This window comes from Phoca vitulina, unplaced genomic scaffold, assembly GCF_004348235.1.
Source record: "Phoca vitulina isolate PV1807 unplaced genomic scaffold, GSC_HSeal_1.0 scaffold29, whole genome shotgun sequence".
NCBI classification, from domain to species: Eukaryota; Metazoa; Chordata; class Mammalia; order Carnivora; family Phocidae; genus Phoca; species Phoca vitulina.
Genome location: NW_022589732.1, coordinates 8,416,209 through 8,436,588, shown reverse-complemented (window position 1 = coordinate 8,436,588; position 20,380 = coordinate 8,416,209). Strand labels below are relative to the sequence as shown.

The 20,380-nt window shown below is 37.9% G+C and overlaps 1 protein-coding gene and 1 pseudogene across 3 annotated transcripts in view; one reads left to right on the top strand and one right to left on the bottom strand.

Moving 5' to 3' along the window:
• CTNNA3 (catenin alpha 3) overlaps positions 1-20,380 on the top strand; it is a 1,817,935-nt gene that overhangs the window by 776,069 nt on the left and 1,021,486 nt on the right. The window lies entirely within an intron of this gene.
• On the bottom strand, positions 4-931 carry LOC116644391 (annotated as a pseudogene).

Sequence of the window (20,380 nt, the reverse complement as noted above, 5' to 3'; positions counted from 1 at the left end):
TTATTGAATAACTGATCTGTGTAATTGCTGAAGCCACTCTGTATAGACAAAAGAGAGGGAATTTTATTTCTTGGTCTCTTCCTCCTTGGAATCTTGATGATTTCTACCTTCTTGACCTGGCGCTGCTCTTCACAGTGCTTGGTCTTAGCTCTGCGGGCTTCAGCCTGGTCAGCCAGAAGCTTTTCTTGCGAGCCTTGTCTGCCTTCAGCTTGTGGATGTGTTCCAGGAGAATCCGCTTGTTTTTGAACACATTACCCTTCACTTTCAGGTACAGGCTGTGATACGTGTGGTGGTCAATCTTAGATATAAGTATCTTCTGAGCAGCAGATACAGAATTCTCATCCTTCTCATCCAGGTGACCTTCTCAGGCTTTCGAGCATTGGCAGTACCTTTTCTCTTACCAATGCCCATATGCCTGCCCTTCTGGTGAGCCATAGTGTTTTTCTGGTACCAAGCCCGGGAATGGGAAGTCACAAGCTTCCGGATGCTCAGCCCATCTTTGATCAGTTTCTGGACATGCTGATGGGAGTTGGCATTGGTGATTTCACTGGTCTCATTGGGGTCCAACCAGCTCTTCTTTTTGTCACAGAAGTGGACACTGGAGGCAAGCCTCTTCTGAAGTCTGAGCATCCTCATGGCTGCAGTCACAGCAGCAAAAGGAAAGACAGGCATCTCTTAAATTTTGTTCCCAAGTCCTCTTGAAATGATCCCTGTAGGCATTGATGCATCCTCACTTTTTGGTAGGACAAGCAGTCCCAGGATTTTCTTTTATGTTTTCTGCCCAAACCAGGAAATAGCCATGTCTCTAAGGCATCTTGTACCTTTTGTGGGAAACGGTATTCATAGTCCACAATTTGGCCACTGGTGAAGCTCACTGCATTGCCACTTAATTGGTCACTGTTCCTAGGCCTTTTCTGTAGAAAGATTTTAAAAGAGGAATACTTTATATATTTATATTGATATTTCCAAGTGTTCCATATTTCCAATTCAAATTTCAGTTTATGGGGTTTTGTCTGTAATTCTTTCATTTAATATGTTTAGCTCTTTTCTCTTAAACTAAAAATCTTTGTTCCATATGACTGTATATACTAAAATTTAAGAATAACTTTAGAATAATGGTCATATTTTTTACAATGTGATTAGTAAAAACAATTTAAGGTTCCTTAAAGTTCTTAGTTTATGCTACTTAAAAATAATTTGTGCATGGTTAAGATATCAATTCATACATAGTTATAGTCCCTTGTTTTATTTTGCTTTTCATTTTTATGGATTCTTTTTAGTTTGAATTAACTTTAATGATTATTTAAAACGTTATTATAGTTTCAGAGTCAAAACCTCCAAGTAAAGCACATTTGGAAAACTCTAGCTTCTCTACCTTGTCCCTCATTCCTGGATGTCACCATTTTTATTAGTTTTTGGTTTACCTTTCCTTTCTTTTTAAAATATGTATAGGTACACGTCTATATGTGTATTCCTGTTTCTCCTTTCTTTGATAAAAGGCAGCATAGTATAAATGCTTAAACACCTCGTTTCTTTTTACTGAAACAATATATCATAACAGTATTTAGTAATATTCCTCATTCTTTTTACAAAGCCCCTAAAAGTCATGGCACTTTGGGGAGCAACATGCAATATTTACATTTGGTTTTTTAAAAGAAGTATCTTGTGCTAAACTTATTGGGGCTCTATGTTATTGTGACAGTGCTTAGCAGGTACTGTTCTAGTGCTTTATATGTATTGCCTCCCTTAATCCTCATAACTTCCTTCTAAGAAAGAAATTGTGCTATCTCCATTTCTTATCGAGGAAAAGAAGGCATAACGAGATTAAATGACTTTACCAGGGTTTGTAGATAGTGAATGGGCAGGGCTGGATTTACACCTAGGCATTCTGACTCCAGGATGGATGCTGTTAATGAGTCTTATCGCCTCTCCCGGAACATAGAAAAAGAAAGAAAGAAACAGAAGGAATTAATGCATTTGAAGAAAACATGTAGAAGAACACTTTATATTAAGAAATTTTTAGTCATTAACATTTTCCCCACTTAATGAACAAATCTTATTTGATTTTAGTGACAATACGTTTTGATCTACTTCACAAAATTTTTGAATATTCTTTAAGGACGTGGTTGAAGATTTGTTGATATCCAGTGCTTGACAGATGAGGTATCTGAAGTCTTGGAAGAGGCAGGAGATACGGGGGGTTGATAATAAGTAGGAGCTGCAACTCTTGTCTGCTGTCTCACACAATAAAGTGTGAGAGTTGAAGCAGAGCTTTGGGGCCTTTGAGACCCAAAGTAACCAGTGGTCACTCTGAAGACATCATATTTAATTCTAAACACTTCTAAGCCCGAAAAAGGCTGAATCTAGTTCTGACTGTGCATTAGCATAGCTACTTCTAAACAGGTCATCCTCACTTACTTTTTCCTTTCACTTTTCCCTCTACAATTCTCACAGATGGTGTAGTTCCATTGATACATGGCTGTTCATTGGACTACTTCTAATTTTATTGTGAATTTCTTCTTCTTCTTCTTCTTCTTCTTCTTCTTCTTCTTCTTCTTCTTCTTCTTCTTTTCTTCTTCTTCTTCTTCTTCTTTTTTGGTATTTACCAAAGAACTGATCATTTTTCTAATCTTCTTGCAAATGAAAAGTCTACTGTATATACATGTAATATTTGAAAATACCTGCTTCAAGGGAAACAAGATTTTAAAAATTCAATGCCACAGTTAATTGGCTTCAATTATATATAAAAAGCAGAAACTGCCGAATCTTATGCCTTTCCTTTCTTTGTTGAGATTATTGTGCTTTAAAAAAATCTGCGTTAAAATCTGAAATGTAAATAAACTGAAAAATATGATCAGAAAAATAATTTTGAATGTCTTAATTAAAATATGAATCTACACAAATATGGAGATAAAAGTAACTAGTTTTTCAGTTACTATCTAAGTAGGAGCCTACACTTAAATGTTTTATTTTTATTATCTACTTAGTTTTTTAACTTTCTAGTTATAAAAATCTTTTGTTTATACTGTATTAAGTTGCTGTTGTTTTATGTTTTTTCTTGCGTCTGTTTTTTTAGATTTATTTGAGAGAGAGAGAGAGAGAGAGAGAGCGTGCTCATGCTCTTCGCTCACGAGGGCTGGGGAGGGGCATAGGGAGAAAAGCAGACTCCCTGCTGAGTGCAGAGCCCTATGCGGGGCTCAATCTCAAGACCCCAAGTTCATGACCTGAGCCGAAACCAGGAATCGTATGCTTAACTGACTGAGCCACCCAGGTGCCCCTTCTTGTATCTTTTTAATAACTTTTTAAGAATCTCATCTATGTAGAAATAAGCTTAACTGAAGTTAGACATTGTGTAACATTTATCTGTTTTTGAGGGGAAAGGTGAAGGAAGTGAAACTTGTAGAATAGAATAAACACTCATAAAAGAAGACATAGGAAAGAATAACTTAAACACAGGAAATCAGGGTTCTGGATAATCTCAATAATTTAGAGTGATAAAGTAGATAGAATATAGTTTCTGGTATCTGAGTCATGAGTTCTTTACAAATGAAAGATAGCATCCCTACTGCAGGAAACCTACCAATTTTTTCTTTCTGCCTCTGCCAGAGGGTCCCTTTGGACTTAGTTTTGATTGGCTATGATTCTTTAGACAATACCTGTAACAAATCAGAAGAACTTAGTATATAGTCTTACAGAAAAATAATTGTAGAGTATTTCATTCAGTACTAAAATGATTCATCTTGTATTAAATTCTAGTGTATTAGATTTCTTTCCATTGTTTTCTTGGATAGAGTAAACTTAATCCTCTAATCTTATCCCAGAGGTCTTGCCTTCTTTGTCTTTATCATCACCCCATTTATTAGCAGCTAGTAAGTACAAGTCTCTGTAGCTATCTTGCAGTTACCAGTATGAATTCCTGTCAGGCATATTGATTATGATTTTTATTTCTCTACAGTGCTTGTTTCCAATTCTGTTCACTTGGTTTTCTACTTTAAAATTTTGCTGCCTGCAATATTCTCTTGGCCATCGCCTCTAAAAAGTTTGCACATTAAATCATGCTTCAGAATCATTTCATTAAATACCTTTTATTAATGATCTCCTGGTTGTTAGGGTGGTTACATGCCATTATTTGGAACAATCTAGAAGAACCCAGAGGGCCCACAGTAGCTATTCCTACTAAAATATACCTTCTCATTGGGAACCACTTGTTAAATAGTTTACTTACTCTCCTGTGTAGGCATGCAACCAGTGCAAGCAATGAAAAGGTACAGGGCATCTTGGATACTTCTGAATTTCAAATTATTTTCTGATGTCTTTTCAAATCTTCCTATAAAGCTTTATGAAGCTTTTCTACGATAGAAAACTGCACGCAAGCACCCAAGGGTCAGGCCTTTCCTAACCTAAGCTTAATGGCTTTGCTGTGTGAGCTAAGATCATTTATAAAAATCACAGAAGCGCAGATTCATCTGTTACCATGTATAGAAACATCTCAAAGAGACAACTAAACATGACAGTTGAGGGGACTTGCAATTGAGAGAGAGAAAGAAAATCCATGAGCAGAGTTGAGAGCCATATAATTATCCTCATTCACACTGTGACTAGCTTTAAAGTGATTTATTCAAAATGGTTACCCATGTACTCTTAGTCACCTCCTTTCTTGACTACGTGCTAATTCTGATTTTGGCATTTGTCTATAGAATATATTTGTTCTGCCTCTTGAAAGAGAATTTTGCTGCATTTTCAGTGGTGTTTAAATCAGTTAATCATATTTCCCAATTATCCCATAACATTAGTTATTTGAATTTCAAGTTGCAATGTTCTTAGAGAAAGCTTAATATCTTCATTATACATATAGTCATGGTTAGCTAATTAACATCCTGAATGCTGCAGTTTAACCCAGGGTGCCACTATTTCTGGCTTTTTTTAAAATTTAAAAAATATAATTTTTTATAATTTTATTTATATTTATAATAAATATAAATTTATAATTTAAAAATTATAATGATATTTAAAAATATCATTGTTGAATTCTACTTAATAAGAAGCCCCCTTTGAAAGTGTCCATGCACCATATAAATGCATCACAGTTCTCATCTCTTGGTTTATAAATAAAAGCATCCTTGAATGTTTTCCAAAAGAGTAATGCAATTTACAATATAGTTAATGAAAATTAAGCTATATTGGTTTTCCTGGAGGAAAATTGCACTACATAATTAATTTTAAAAATCACTGTTTATTTCTTCAGTTTGTTGAGAAACAAGAAACAGATTCAAAATAATAAAGCTAAGAGAACACATTGCATTTTGACATTTTCTGTAATTAAAAGATCAGTGCCTCAGAAACAGTTTTATCTTGTTTGAGTTGCCATTTTAGTTGCCATTGTACTTAAGGCTTTTTTTCTCCTTTCCTTAAATAGGCATTCTCATCTTTTAAATACAAGATGTAAAGGAGCTGCCATTACTTTTGTTATTAAAATAAGTATCTTGCAATTTTACTAATTTTAACATTTAGGTTTTGATATTTTAATTTAGTGATTATTATACAATGTACAAAGCCACGAATCAACATAAGTCAGAGAGGTAAAGGGATGTGCGCTCGGTTACGTGTTGGGCAATGGCAGAACCGGTACCAAAACTCAGGCCTCTGAATATCCAGTCTAATGCTTTTTCCCTTATCTGGACTTTTGGCGCCTTGTGATCACTTGATGTGTGGTATCCCAGAAAATATACATTCAAGGTTCCTCCCGTCTGTCCATGGCCTGATAGCTCATTTCATTTTAGCACTCAATAATATTCCGTTGTCTGGGGTGCCTGGTTGGCTCAGTCAGTAGAACATGTGATTCTTGATCTCAGGGTCATGAACTCAAGCCCCATATTGGGTGTAGAGATTACTTCAAAAAAATCATATTCCATTGTCTGGATGCACCACAGTTCATCCATTTACCTACCGAAGAACATCCTGGTTGCTTCTGAGTTTTGGCAATTATGAATAAAATGATTATAAAATCCATGTGCAAGTTTTTGCATGGAGATAAGTTTTCAGTGCCTTTAGGTAAGGAGTGAGATTTCTGGATTGTATCAAATGGAAAGAGTAGGTTTAATTTTGTAAGAAACTGACAAGGTTTTCCAAAGTCTAAACCATTTTGCATTCCCTCTAGCAATGAGTGAGCATTCCTGCTGCTCCACACCCTCACCAGAATCTGGTGTTGTCAGTGTTCTGGATTTTGATCATGCTAGTAGGTGTGTAGTGGTATCTCATTGTTGTTCTAATTTGCATTTCCCTGATGATATATGATGTGGAGCATGGCATCTTTTCCACAGTAACCTTTTAACAAAGTCGTTCCCTTCTTAAAATTCATCATTGACTCCCTGTTGTTTTTGAAAATCAGACTGTGACGGCTGGATGGTCTGCGTGATTTGACACATGCATAGTTACCTCATCTTGTGTTTGGTATATGTCGTTGCTATAACCAATTACTACAAGCTACATATACTTAAAACACAGTGCTTAAAACAACACAGGTTTATTAACTTAGGCTTCTTGTAAGTCAGAAGTCCAACATGGGTCCCACTGGATTAAGATCAAGGTGTCAAGAAGACTGTGTTCGTTTTGAGGTTCCAGAGAAGGATTTTTCTGTTGCTTAAGGGTGTACAATTCAAGTCCACAGGGTTGTAGGACTAAATGTCTCTATTTTCTTGCTGGCTGTCACCCAGGGGCCACCCTTAGTTTCTTGGTGCCTCTCTCTAGTTTTGGCACGTGGACCTCTACACCGCAGAACCAGCAACAAGGCATCTACCCTTTTCAGGCTGCCAACCTGGAACCACTTTTAAGGACTTAAGTGATCAAATTAGCACCACCTGTCTAACCCAGGATAATTTTCCCATCTCAAGATCTGTAACTTTAATGACATCTGCAAAATACCCTTTTCCATGGGTTCACAGATTCCAGAGGATGTAAGAATTTTTATTTTTTTATTTTTATTTATATATATATATATTTTAAGATTTTATTTATTTGCGAGAGAGAGAATGAGAGACAGAGAGCATGAGAGGGAGGAGGGTCAGAGAGAGAAGCAGACTCCCTGCTGAGCAGGGAGCCCGATGTGGGACTTGATCCCGGGACTCCAGGATCATGACCTGAGCCGAAGGCAGTCGCTTAACCAACTGAGCCACCCAGGCGCCCCGAGGATGTAAGAATTTTTAGAGGGCCATGATTCTGCTTATCACACATCTCATATTACCTTGATCACCATCTCCAGCCACAGTGGCTTCCTTTCTGTTCTCAAACCTGTGAAACACTTCCCTACCTCAGATACATTGAATTTCCTGGGCCTTGCTCCTTGGATTTCTTCTTCTGACTCTTTGCATGGTAGTAGACTTAGTCAAAGTTGGTTCTGAAGGTAGATCCAACTGAACTCGTAAATAGGAATTTGGTGAATTGAAGCTATGAGAATTTGGGGAAAACAGAAGCCGTAGACAAGATATTGAGTCTGACAAGTATGATGGTAATACAATTTCTCAAACCTGCATGTTTGGACTGTTAGCCCAGGTCCCTGTTGTATTGGAAGAGGACAAGTTTTGGGCATGTTAATTTTTTTTTTTCTGCAATCAATGTGCAGAAAAATTGGGGTAAGAAAAAAGTATATGAAGGTTTATCAAAAGTAATCATGAAACTGCATTTGCATTCTTCTTCTCTAATGCTAGCTCTTTTGTTTTAGCTGAGGGGTTGGTAGGCTACTGATTTTGAAACAGAATCACACAAAGAAAGAAGGCATTGCTTATGAGAGAGGATAAAAACACCAGTTATTTTTCAGACAGAAGTTTGTTTTATATTATATTCTCCTGACTCTCCAAGGATTTCTTTCCCACCTAAAGATGAGCTCTTAAGTGTCAATCTTGATCTTTTTGCATGGAGAATGAGCAAATATATATTGCATAATTGTTAACTAGCAAGCCAGTGAAGCGTATAGAATAGAGTCAGTGGTGTGACAGCCCTCTTAGTCTGATGAAACACCATAGATATCCATCACCTGGTATTAGAAAATGCAATACAGCCCTTAGAAATGTCATTGCTGTTTTCAACTTAACATTATTTGGGACTGGTGAAATTAATCAATCAAAGTCTCTCTTTTAAAACACTATAGTTTTTTTTTAAAAGATAAACAAGTCTGCTTCAGGATTTGAAGTTTGATGGATTGAAGAAGGAAAGCTTTCCCCTGTTTATATTCTGGTAAAGGGAAGCCTTGCACTTAATTTCATTTCTTCATATTAGCTAAGGAAAATGTTGTATCTCAAGATATGACCTGATATATAACAGTGGAATGAGCAGTCTAAAGTAGGATATGATTTGGAATTAAGGAAAAGGGTTGCAATGTGGAAGAGGATGAGACATTACAATGAATCCTAGCCTCTCTGTAAAATCTAGCTACTAACTGCTTGCACGTGTTAAGGCTGTTGATTGTTAAGGGTGTTGGCAGAAGAAAAGTGAATCAGGTGGTTCTGAGAGTGGTATTTAAGGTGTTGATGGGGAATCCGTGAGCAGGGGGTGATGAGGAAGACACTGATGGTCCCTGGAGATGGGAATATAGGCAGAGTGAGGCAGTGCCTTGCTTCTGAGGGTCTAACACAGAATTCAACAGATGGGTCCAGGTGTCAGGAGTGTGACCAAGATGGCAGCTGAACTTGGGGATGGGGTGAAATACCTGACTGCAGAACCAAAAAACCATAAGGTTGATTTGATGTTCAGTCACAGATCATTGAGCCAGAGCTTCTTCCATGAGTCCATCCTTGAGGAGATCACAACAGGATTTGTCATAGTGAGATTATTGAGCTTATAAATGGAGGTTAAGGAGCCCAGCTACAGGGAGATGAAAAAACTATTACAGAATATTCTCCAAAACTTGTCGCTTAATTTTTTTTTTTTTATTCATTTCTAGCCCCCTCTCCTTTACAATCCTACTTTTTAACCCACTTCTGTCCCTTTTCTTTCTCTTCTTTGATTCATGGCAAACAGGAGTAGAGGCTGAGGGTATAGGGGCAGTAAGGAAAAGAAGGGAACCTTCTTTCTGTTTTTAACCTTTGGGAAGTCTTGCCATAGACCTTTCTATATATTTTTGAATGGGGATGTTACAAATGATCATCAAGTGAAGAAAGTCATATTATCCAGTTGGGCAAACAGGGATGGGGTTATCAGTCACTGGTGTGATCAGTTATTTTCTTAAGGAAACACAAGGTGTCTGCCCTTTATAGCATCAGCTGTGACAACCAGAGATGCATGACAAAGAATCTCCCCAAGTTATTTCCTTTTTCTCCTTCTTCTATCCTTTATTCTGCAGTTTTATTTTTCCTCTTTCTTGAGATTTTAAAATTTGTACTGAATGCACAAGAGGGCTAAAATACAACTTTTTCTTGGTGCAGAGACTTGCCACCCAGTTGGCATTTTTATTATAAGAACAATTACCTGGGGAGATAATTTACTGGCAAGAACAAAATCAGTATATCCTATTATCTCCCAGTGTTTTCCTAACAGACTCTCTAGGACATAGTATATGGAATTCAGAGGGGGCTTGAGTATACAATCAGGGCATCCTGAAAACCTGAACAAGGAAAATTGAAAAATGGAACTTCAAATATCTGTATCTCTTTATAGTAGATACAGTTGCTTATCAAGATGTAAAAATGTAAACATTTTGCCTTAAGATAAATAGGTAAAGGGATATTATATGTAATTATTAGCCTTAGAATAATGCAGTCCACATTCATAACATCACAGCATTATGACCTGTCTTATTAAACTATGTAAAATAGCAAAAGGACTTTACTTGACTTTGCATGATGCATTATTGCTTTAGGTGCTTGGGTGCCTTTTAGTACGTCATATGGAGTGCTGCCAAACTCTGTAATAACCTGGGAAAATAAATTCATTCTCAAACCAGTATTTTTTTTCTTTCCTTCGAAAAAGAGTTATTGTAAACACTTTATGACACACACCCCCTTGCCTTTTCTTTACCCTAACCCCTTCCCATGTTCTTATGCAGTTACCCAGTGCCCTCCTGGTATTTCTGGGTGCTTAAGATTATTTACTCTTATGCATCATTGAGCCCTATAATCTGGAACTTTTACTATTTGTCTTCCTTTTTTTTTTTTCTATATGAGTTATCCATTGCTGTATAACAGCTGTAAAACCTAGTGGCTTAAAATAATACACATTTATTATCTCAGTTTCTGTGGGTCAGGAGTTGGGGAGTAGCTTAGCTGGGTGTTTCTGGCTCAGGATCTCTCAGGAGGTTGCAGTCAAGCTGTTGATGGAGGCTAGAGTCATGTGAAAGCTTGACTGGGGCTCAGATATCTGCTTCCAACATGGCTCACTCACAAGGTTCTTGGCAGGAGGCCTTTTGATAGGGCAGCTGGCTTTTCCCAGAGTGAGTGATGCCCTTTATCACTGAGTCTTGGAATTCATACACCATCACTTCTTCCATATTCTATTCATTGGAAGAAAGTCACTAAATCCAGCTCACTGTCAAAGAGAGGAAAATCACGCTGTCTTGAAGGGAGGAGTATCAAATAATTGGTGAGCTTATTTTATTTTATTTTTTAAATTTTTTTAAAGATTTTATTTATTTGACAGAGAGAGACACAGCAAAGAGAGGGGACACAAGCAGGGGGAGTGGGAGAGGGGAAGCAGCCCTCCCACCGAGCAGGGAGCCGGATGCAGGGCTTGATTCCAGAACTCTGGGATCATGACCTGAGCTGAAGGCAGACGCTTAACGACTGAGCCACCCAGGCGCCCCCTAGTGGGCATATTTTAAAGCCACCACATCTCCCACAACCCATCTATGTCTTCACCTGTCTCATGTCTAATGGCTTTATTAGTTCAAGATGAAATTACTAATAATTGAGAGTAATTGTGTTAAAATATTTAGTTTCTTTGGGCAACATAGTATAAAGATTAAAAAAGCATTCAGCCAGTTCATATTGTGGCTCTGCCATTTACTGATTATATGACTTTGGGAAAGTCATTTAACCTTTATAAAACTTACTTTCATCAACTGTTAAATGGGGATTTTGATATCTACCCTTCAAGATGTAATAGAGTTGAAGTCATGCATGTAAAGCAACTAAAACAGAGTTTTTCATGTAACAGGTTCACAATTGGTAGCTATAATAACAACAACACTAATTATTATGGTAGCCATTGCATTGTATTTGGGAACCCTGTATTTTAATGACATTGACCTAACTCAAAGAAATTTCTAAATGGTGGAAATTACTGTGCAAATGGGTATGAAGCAACATTTATTATCAGAGTTCTCCTCAGCCCAAAGGCTCAGCTCCATCCCCCACTCAGCTGGTCCCTAGGTGATCCAGCCCAGAGGCTTTAGTGTCTTTTCAGTCAAAATGTCAGTCAGTGTAAGGTCCTGGCTATGAGCCCCTGCTCTACTACCTATGAGCTATGTGGTCTTAGGCAGACTTTTCAACCTTTTTAAAATCATCTTTCCTCATATATAAATTTAGGGACACTTACTCCCTTTTTGCAGCATAGTGAATCAGTTGTAGTAGAAACAAACTGATACCTTCTTCTTTTGTTTAAGTCAGTAGTTCCCAAATAGGGCTGTTCATTGGAATCCCCAGGAGCACTTTAAAAAATCCTGATGCCTAGTCCCCATCCCAGAGATTTTGATTTAATTGTTCTGGAGGATTCATTGTACCTACATATTTGTGATTTTTAAAAGCTCCCCAGGTATTTCTAATGTGCTAAGATATTACACTGGTTTAGGTTGATAATTTTATCTCTTACATCAATCATTAGACCCAATGGTCTAAATCAATTAGATTATAATTAAAATAGTCTAAAAACACTTATTTGGATCTTATCTTTCTATGCTTTTGATCTTTCATTTTTGTTTTTTCTCTTGATAGTTTTTTTTCTCAGTATACATTTGACCCATTTGTTCTGTACTTCCTGATTTTATTATTCTTGCTTTGCCCAAACCCCCAAGTCCCTTGTGCTAAGGTCATATATTCTACTTTTTAAAATAAGAAATTCATGTTGTTGCTTTTAGATGATTATTCTTCCAGCAGGAAAGATGACACCATGTTGCTTTGGTGGAAGTAGATGGGAATCCTGCATGCTTCATAAGAACCATTGATGAACGGTGTCATTGGCACTCTGGACTACGTATTAACAATAGTGCACATAACAGATGGAGCTGAGTGTAGGCAGTCAAGTGTTCAAGCTCTGTCTCTGAATTGACTAATGGTTTTGATGGCAGAAATTCAAGGCCAAAGCACCGGGATGCCAGTCTTTTTGTTGTATTGAATGCTGCAGTTAAAGCTATGAGACTACTCCCTTTCTGCTCTAACTCAAACTTAATTAATTTTGAATTAAAACAAATAGTTTCCATGACCACATGAGGTACATTTTGGGTTTGGCTCGTCAGGATTAGTGTAATGACGTCTCCACCCCTTGGTTATTCCCCACAAAAGACCCCTAAGAAGCCAATTTAAAATGCCATCAAGTGGCATGTTGCTGTTAAATATTTTGATATGTATAGGGCATATTCATATCCGTGTCCTACATAGAGAATCTGTAGGTGTCCTGTTGGAAAATGCCAGTGACCTAATGTAGCATAGAATCAGTATGGGCATTTGGCACTTGTCCACAACTCTAAGAAGGTCATTTGTCAGGGCTTTCGGAAGTATTTCAGGCCAGGTCTTGTCTAAAATAAAGATACAGTTCAAGATGTAGTTTTCAGATGAAAGTTTTTAATCATACCTTAGCTGGTTATTGTTCTCATAATTAGTTCTACTGGTTAAAGCTCAGTCCTAATACATCCAAGATCATGGCTTTAGTTTCCATGTGGGTTATTTAGTTTTATTCTATCTCATTATCACAGATTGTTCTTTTAATCCTGCTAGGGGCCTTGCAAGTGTCTTCCTTCTGGAAAAAAAAATGTATATAATTACTTTTAGATTTTGTATGCCAATACTCTGCATTCCCTACATTGGAAGACCATGCAACTCAGATTACTTGGCTGCATGTGTGGACACCAGCATATGATCTTGAGTAAATTGGAACTGAGTTAGTGTAAACTCTCTCTTGGGTCATTTTCACCCTGTTTGCTTCCTTTTAGAGACTCCAAGAGTAAAAATATTCATGAGTGTAGGAACAGGGTAATTATAATGAACTGACTAGTGGTTTCATTGAATACATGGAAACAAATGAAAATGAAAACACAATGGTCCAAAGCCTTTGGGATACAGCAAAAGCGGCCATAAAAAGGAAGCATATAGCAATACAGGCTTACCTCAAAAAGCAAGAAAGATCTCAAATATATAACCTATCCTTACACCTAAAGGGGGTAGAAAACAAACAACAAATGAAGCCTAAAGCCAGCAGAAGAAGGGAAATAATAAAGATTAGAGCAGAAATACATGATATAGAAACTAAAAAAACAAGGGGACACATCATGAAACTAGGAGCTGGTTCTTTGGAAAAATTAATAAAATTGATAAACCCCTAGCCAGACTTATCAAAAAGAAAAGAAAAGGGACTCAAATAAACTCACAAATGAGAGAGGAGAAATGACAACCAACAGAAATACAATTGTAAGAGAATATTATGAAAAACTATATGTCAACAAATTGGACAACCTGGAAGAAATGGATAAATTCCTAGAAACATATAAACTACCAAAACTGAAACAGGAGGAAATAGAAAACTTGAACAGACTGATAACCAGCTAAGAATTGAGTCAGTAATCAAAAATCTCCCAACAAACAAAAGTCCAGGGCCAGGTGGCTTCATAGGGGAATTCTACTGACATTTAAAGAAGAATTAATATCTATTCTTCTCAAACTATTCAAAAAAGCAGAAAAGGAAGGAAAGCTTCCAAATTCATCCTATGAAGGCAACATTACCCAGATACCAAAACCAGTTAAAGACTCCACTAAAAAAAGAGAACTACAGGCCAATATCCCTGATGAACATAGATGCAAAAATTCTCAACAAAATTCTTGCAAATCAAATCCAACAGTACATTAAAAAATCATTCATGGCACCTGGGTGGCTCAGTTGGTTAAGCAACTGCCTTCGGCTTGGGTCATGATCCCGGGGTCCCGGGATTGATTCCCACATCGGTCTCCCTGCTCAGCAGGAAGCCTGCTTCTCCCTCTCCCTCCGCCTGCCACTCCCCCTGCTTTTGCTCTCTCTCATTGTCAAATAAATAAATAAAATCTTTAAAAAAAGAAAAAAACATTCACCATGATAAATAGGGATTTATTCCTGGGCGGCAAGGGGGTTCAATATTCACAAATCAATCAACATGATACACCACATTAATAAAAGAAAGGATAAGAACTATCTGATCCTTTCAATAGAGGCAGGAAAAGCATTTCACAAAGTAGAACATCCATTCATGATAAAAACCCTCAACAAAGTAGGGTTATAAGGAACATACCTCAATATAACATATACAAAAGACCCACAGCTAATATCATCTTCAATGGGGAAAAACTGAGAGATTTTCCTCTAAGGTGAAGAACAGGACAGGAATGTCCACTCTCACCACTTTCCTTTAACATAGCACTGGAAGTCCTAGCCTTAGCAATCAGACCACACAAAGAAATAAAAGGCATTCAAATCCGCAAGGAAGAAGTCAGTCTTTCACTATTTGCAGGTGACGGGATACTCTATATAGAAAATCTTTAAGTGTAATGTGTTAGTGCCATTATTAAAGTCACTGGCAAATTCTGGCTCCTACCTGCTAAGACCAGGGTCCTTAAAGTCCCTGAGCACAGCTATTAATTCTGACACAGTTATCTTTGTATTAGTAAGAAGAGATGAGGCTCTGTTTGAATAATGAACCCTAACACATCAATAGCTTAACATATACAAGTTTTACTCATGCAAAGTCTCGTGTCTTCTCAGTGGCTCTCCAGGACACTTTCTTTGAGAAGTGACTTAGGGAGATCCTCTGCTACCATTTTGTGAAGCTGTCATCTCAACATGTAACTCCTCGGTCTCTACAGCAGGGAAAAGAGAGAGACCGCCTGAGCTTACACCTATTCTGCTTCCAGCTCATAGTTTAGAACTCACTGGGGAAGGTGTGCCCGGGAAGAGGAGGATCAAGGAGGACCTGGTAAGCACAGAGCACACGTTGCCACACTGTCACTTCATTCTCTTCATTTCCCTTCTCTGAGCTTCACCTCATATTTCATTGCTCGCAGGTATCTCCAAACTAGTCTTCCTGGCTCTGGTGTCTGGCGTCTTCAGTACGTTCTCAACATTGTTGTCAGAGTCATCTTATAACACTGTTTTCATCATATCAGTTTTCTGCTGCAGTATCTTCAACAGGCGCTCTCCATTACTTATAAACACAGTCCAAATTCCTCAGTGTGTGTCATATAAGACTTTATGGTTTGGCCCCAGGTTATATTCCTAAGCTCAGCACTATGCTTCTCCAACATGAACACTCAACTTGAATTCTCAACTCCACCCATACTCATGGTCTCCTAAACACACCTTAGCTAGGTCTACCTCTGCATGATTATTTTCACTATTTCTTCTACCTCTATCTATCCCTGAAGTGTTTCTGGTCCAGGAACCCAAAGCAATTGCTTTCTCTCTGCTTTATTCCCATTTCATCTATTATTTGTGTCATTCAGCTAGCATAAGCATTGCTGACTGGCATCATTGCTTAACTTCTCGTGGGCGTTTGTCTTATCTCTTCTATTAGATCATTTGCAAACAGAAGCTGTATCTATTCCTGCATATCCCAAAGATCTCAGAAAAATGCTAAAAACAGTCGTGTATGGGTAAAATTTGTTGAGAAGAATGGGCACCTGAAATTGAGTAGGGAGCCCTAATTTGCTTTATGTGATCCATAAGCTCTGGTTTCATGTAGTGGTCTATTAACATTATGATGGAATTTGTATTCTTATTTCTAGTACATGTTGACAGTGTAGGATCTCTGGCTTAGAGGTCTCAAGATGAATATTGTGATTCCTAATCTTTGCTTGGTTTTTATAGAAATGAATTTTTAAATTCTCTTCATTAGTGACCCAGGAAGGCTTATGGTTCGTGGGAGGGAATGTTTGATTTTGGATTCTGCTTTATATCAACATATTAATATCATGATTAAGAAGTGACTACACAGTTAAGAATGCAAGGCTTTGGAGCCAGAGAGCATTGGGTTTAAATTATACAACCTACACCATGTGACTGTGTGCTTTGGGGACTCACCTTCTCTGTTGAGTTTCCATAAAATGGTTATAACATCTACCTCCATCACAAAGCCACTGAAATGATGAAATGACATAGTCTTCAAGACACTCAGCACAGAGCCTGACAGAGTTATTGCTCAAAAATGGCTAATTCTACCATTAATACTTTTGCTATTTAAGAAGATATCAATGTCACTTTATTTGAATCTAAAAAGCAGCATTGCCTTTGTTATTTATCTCCCTGGAATTTCTTTTTATTTTATTTTATTTTTTAAGACTTCATTTATTTGAGAGAGAGAGAGAGCACAAGCAAGGGGAGCAGGCTCCCCACTAAGCAGAGAGCCTGACTGCAGGGCTCGATCCCAGGACCCTGAGATCATGACCTGAGCCAAAGGCAGACAGACAAGCTCTCAACTGACTAAGCCACCCAGGTGTCCTCCCTGGAATTTCTTTGCAAAACAGAGGTAGGCGGAGGAGTACATTCATAGAAGGCTCCATCCAGAAGAATTTTGGCATCAGGTGCCCCAACAAAGCTCACATGCTGTGGCCACAGCACAGATAAGAAAGAGCCTCCACTTTGTGGCCCGCTGGGCTGCTGGAACTGTTCCCTGCAGTGACTCCAGGGCTGGCTGGGTTATGAAAGGTATGGTTAATTGTGGGAGGAGGCTGTGATGTAACAACCTTAGTCATGGTTGCTCCTAGAATCCAGTAAAACCATAATGGCTATTGAAAGACAAAGGGCAACTCCATTTAGAACATCAAAATAAAGAGTAAGAAAAAGTAATAAAGGGAAGACAGTTTGGTTCATGCCCAGTCTTGTTCTGTTTTACTTCCTAGCAGAGCAGCTGAATGAGAATTTAATTTGTTGTGAGTACTGGCAGTGGGCAGGGAAAAAACAGAATTTACAAATGTTTTGAATTACTGGGAAGCTTGTGAAATTGTATGCACTGTTCAGTTTTATACATTTTTATGAGTGTGATACCTTGTTTCAATAGTGGGGGTTGAGGCTGCTTTGAGTGGGATTTGTAACTCCATTGTATTCTAAACAATTTAACAGATTTATCTGAAGTTTGAGGAACACAAGACTTCAGCAAGTACACAAAGCAAAATGTGGCAGATTTGATTTGATACCAAATCCAAAATGCATGTTCACAGAAAGGGGAAAAATGACATGAAGGGACAGTGGGCCTGGTGAATGGCAATGCTTTCTTCATTTAGTTTATCCAAGCTTCTGCTTTGCCTTTCCTGACCTTCGAAAACCTAGTGCCCAGTAAGAATTGCCAAGGATTTCTTAAACTACATTTTCTTTACCCACTATAAAAACTAAAAATTTCTATAGTGGGGGAATTATGCAAAACACTGGTATCTGAGCAGCTTCAACCATTTAGGCTTTCAAACTTAGAAAAAATAAATTTTAAATATTATAAATACATATAGATCTGGATTATAAGCAAACTTTCTTAATCTCTGGGTTAGATTGGGATGCAAAAATGGAATCCATTTTCTTGCATTTTTGGTACGATCTAAAATTACTGACCTAAGGTTGGAACTTACTGTTTTTCCATATCAAGGCAAGAATAGAGGACATAGATAAAAAGAAGTGATGGTAAACTGAGTTCAAAGAGTCAGTAACTAAGAATGATCATGGGGCTTGCAATAGGAAAGTGGATTTGTTTTCTTAAAAAGATTTCCTCCTTGCTTCCCTGAGAACAACGTAAGTGGCTCTCTCACAGATAAGTGGTGAGAAAATTTTATCAGGCTTCTATCTTTCTACTCCTCTAACTTGCACTGACTCGAGTGCAGGCTCTGACAGGTGACAGTTCATGAAATTATTATAAAAGGAGGCAGGCATCAGTGACAAAGGTGCTGGAGCTAGGCTCAGAGCTGGAGCTACCCCGGGCCCCAGTCCCCTTCAAGAAACATAATTCAAGTGAAAAACAATGTTCTTGTTGTTTATAAGAACAGTTTCAAGAGAAGCTCTGTAGCTCCCCCTTTCATGACCTTGCCACATCCTGCTCCATCCCTTTAGAAATTCTGGAGTTGGCATTACCTTCTGGGTCTTGGTCAGTCTACTGGCTAGGACTTGCTAAGAATCAGCCAGCGGACGGTGCCTAGAATTGTAGTGATAAAGTCTAGGCAGGGGTCAAAATGGGAACAGAGACAAGGGTTCATATCAAAACTAGCTGGCTAACTGGGAAGTAGGGGCAAAAAAAGGTAGAGCGGGTGTCAAGTGATACAGAGGCAAAAAAGAAGGGAGGAAGGAAGGGAGGGAGGAAGGAAGGAAGGAAGGAAGAAAGAAAGAAAGAAAGAAAGAAAGAAAAAGAAAGAAAGAAAGGAAAGGAAAGAAAGGAGAGAAAGGAAAGAAAGGAAAGAAAAGAAAAGAAAGAAAAGAAAAGAAAAGAAAAGGAAAAAAACAGGCAGCTCATGCAGTACTCAGTTCTGAGCATCTTCAGAGTAAAGGCAGAGAGCAATTGTGCCCTGTGGATTACATGTCTCTGGCTCTGGCTTCCCAGGTACCTCACCCTAATCTGTAAAAGAACTAAACAATCAAAACTGTTCCTGGGGAAAGCATAGGTTTATGCACGGAACCCAGTAAGAATAGATCTCCAGAGTTCAGGTGTCACTGAACAGTTGCATATAAATTACCCTTTTCCTCCATATTTGTGCCTGGGGACTTCTCCTCTTCCTTTTCTCCTTCTGCTTCCTACTCTTCTCCTTCTGCTTTCTTGCCCTTATTTGTATTTGTTCTCACTTAACAGCAATCACAGGCTTCCTTGACCAGCTAAAGTGAAACACTGCTAGGGTTGCATGTAGGATTGCTCTATTTTTTCTTTTTTTTAATTCCTAATAGGTCCAAAACTTTAATCATGGCTGCAGGTGAGTTGAAGACTAATATTTTCTAAACTTTGGCTTGTGTGAATATAAATGTATATAAGAATATATCCACATTATATTCTTAAGCAAGATCATGCTAATGCATTATTGGAAGAACGAGGTTAAATAAGGACTACATATTATGTAGGCAGAGGCATTTTAAAATGAAATAGTGACTCTTAGAAAATACCTGGTTTTCCTAAGGCTCTGAACACTAAACTACAAACTAAAATTGGAAAATGTCTCAATTTTATTTATTTGTCTCAATTTTATTTATTCTCTCAGAAGATTTGGTGATCTGACTAGCATCTTTTTGTGTTTTTGTTGTTGTTTGTCTAATCTAATATATGCTTAGTTTCTGCTTTAGTAGTTTGAGTATTTATCTCTTTTCCAGTAAGTTTTTAGAGAGGAATCTTTAAAAATGCACACTGCAGCCACTCTATGGCTCATCTGACCACCTATCCAGATCTTTCCCTAAAGACATCACAGTAAGGAAAATAGGAAAATACTACATATTTCTTGTAGAAGAGGGTGGATGTTGATTATATATCCCACTTAGTAATATCCCTCCCTTAACTGAGGGCGCGGTCTCTATCTATCTTAAACAAGGCTCAGGCCTGCCCCATGTAACCTTTAGGGATTTAACACATCAGCCAGGGATCTGCGTGCCACAGATCTGCAGGCACATGACCCTGTGAAACAGCTAAGTTTTATACTGTATATAAAACAACGAGTGTACTTTTTTTAAAAAGGACTCTTGTGATCCATAGAGTGTTAGCAGTGGTTGGTTGCTTCTTTTTATTACTCTTTCTTCCCAATAATTGTATCTGTCCCACTGTTGTGCCTCAGGCACTGAAATAGGATACTAATGAGAATCTCTCAACATTTATGGGTCAAATGACATTTTTTTAAATTCTATTCTGTGAGTTGGGATTAGCAGATTGTCTAATTTTATTATTTTAAAGCTTTCTATTATGTTTTCGTATTATTGAATAACTACCTTTTCAAAAAAAATTATTTATTTAGAGAGAGAGAGGGACAAAGAGAGGGAGAGAGGGAGAATCCCAAGCAGACTCCACGCTGAGCACAGAGCCCAATGTGGTGCTTGACCTCAGTGCCCTGAGATCATGCTGGGAGCCAAAATCAAGAGTTGAATGCTTAACTGAGCGAGCCATCCAGGCGCCCCTTGAATAACTACCTTTTGTGTAGTCCAATAATCAAATGAGATATTGGATATTTATACAGATAGAATCAACAAGAGGCGTAAAATAACCATTTTAATG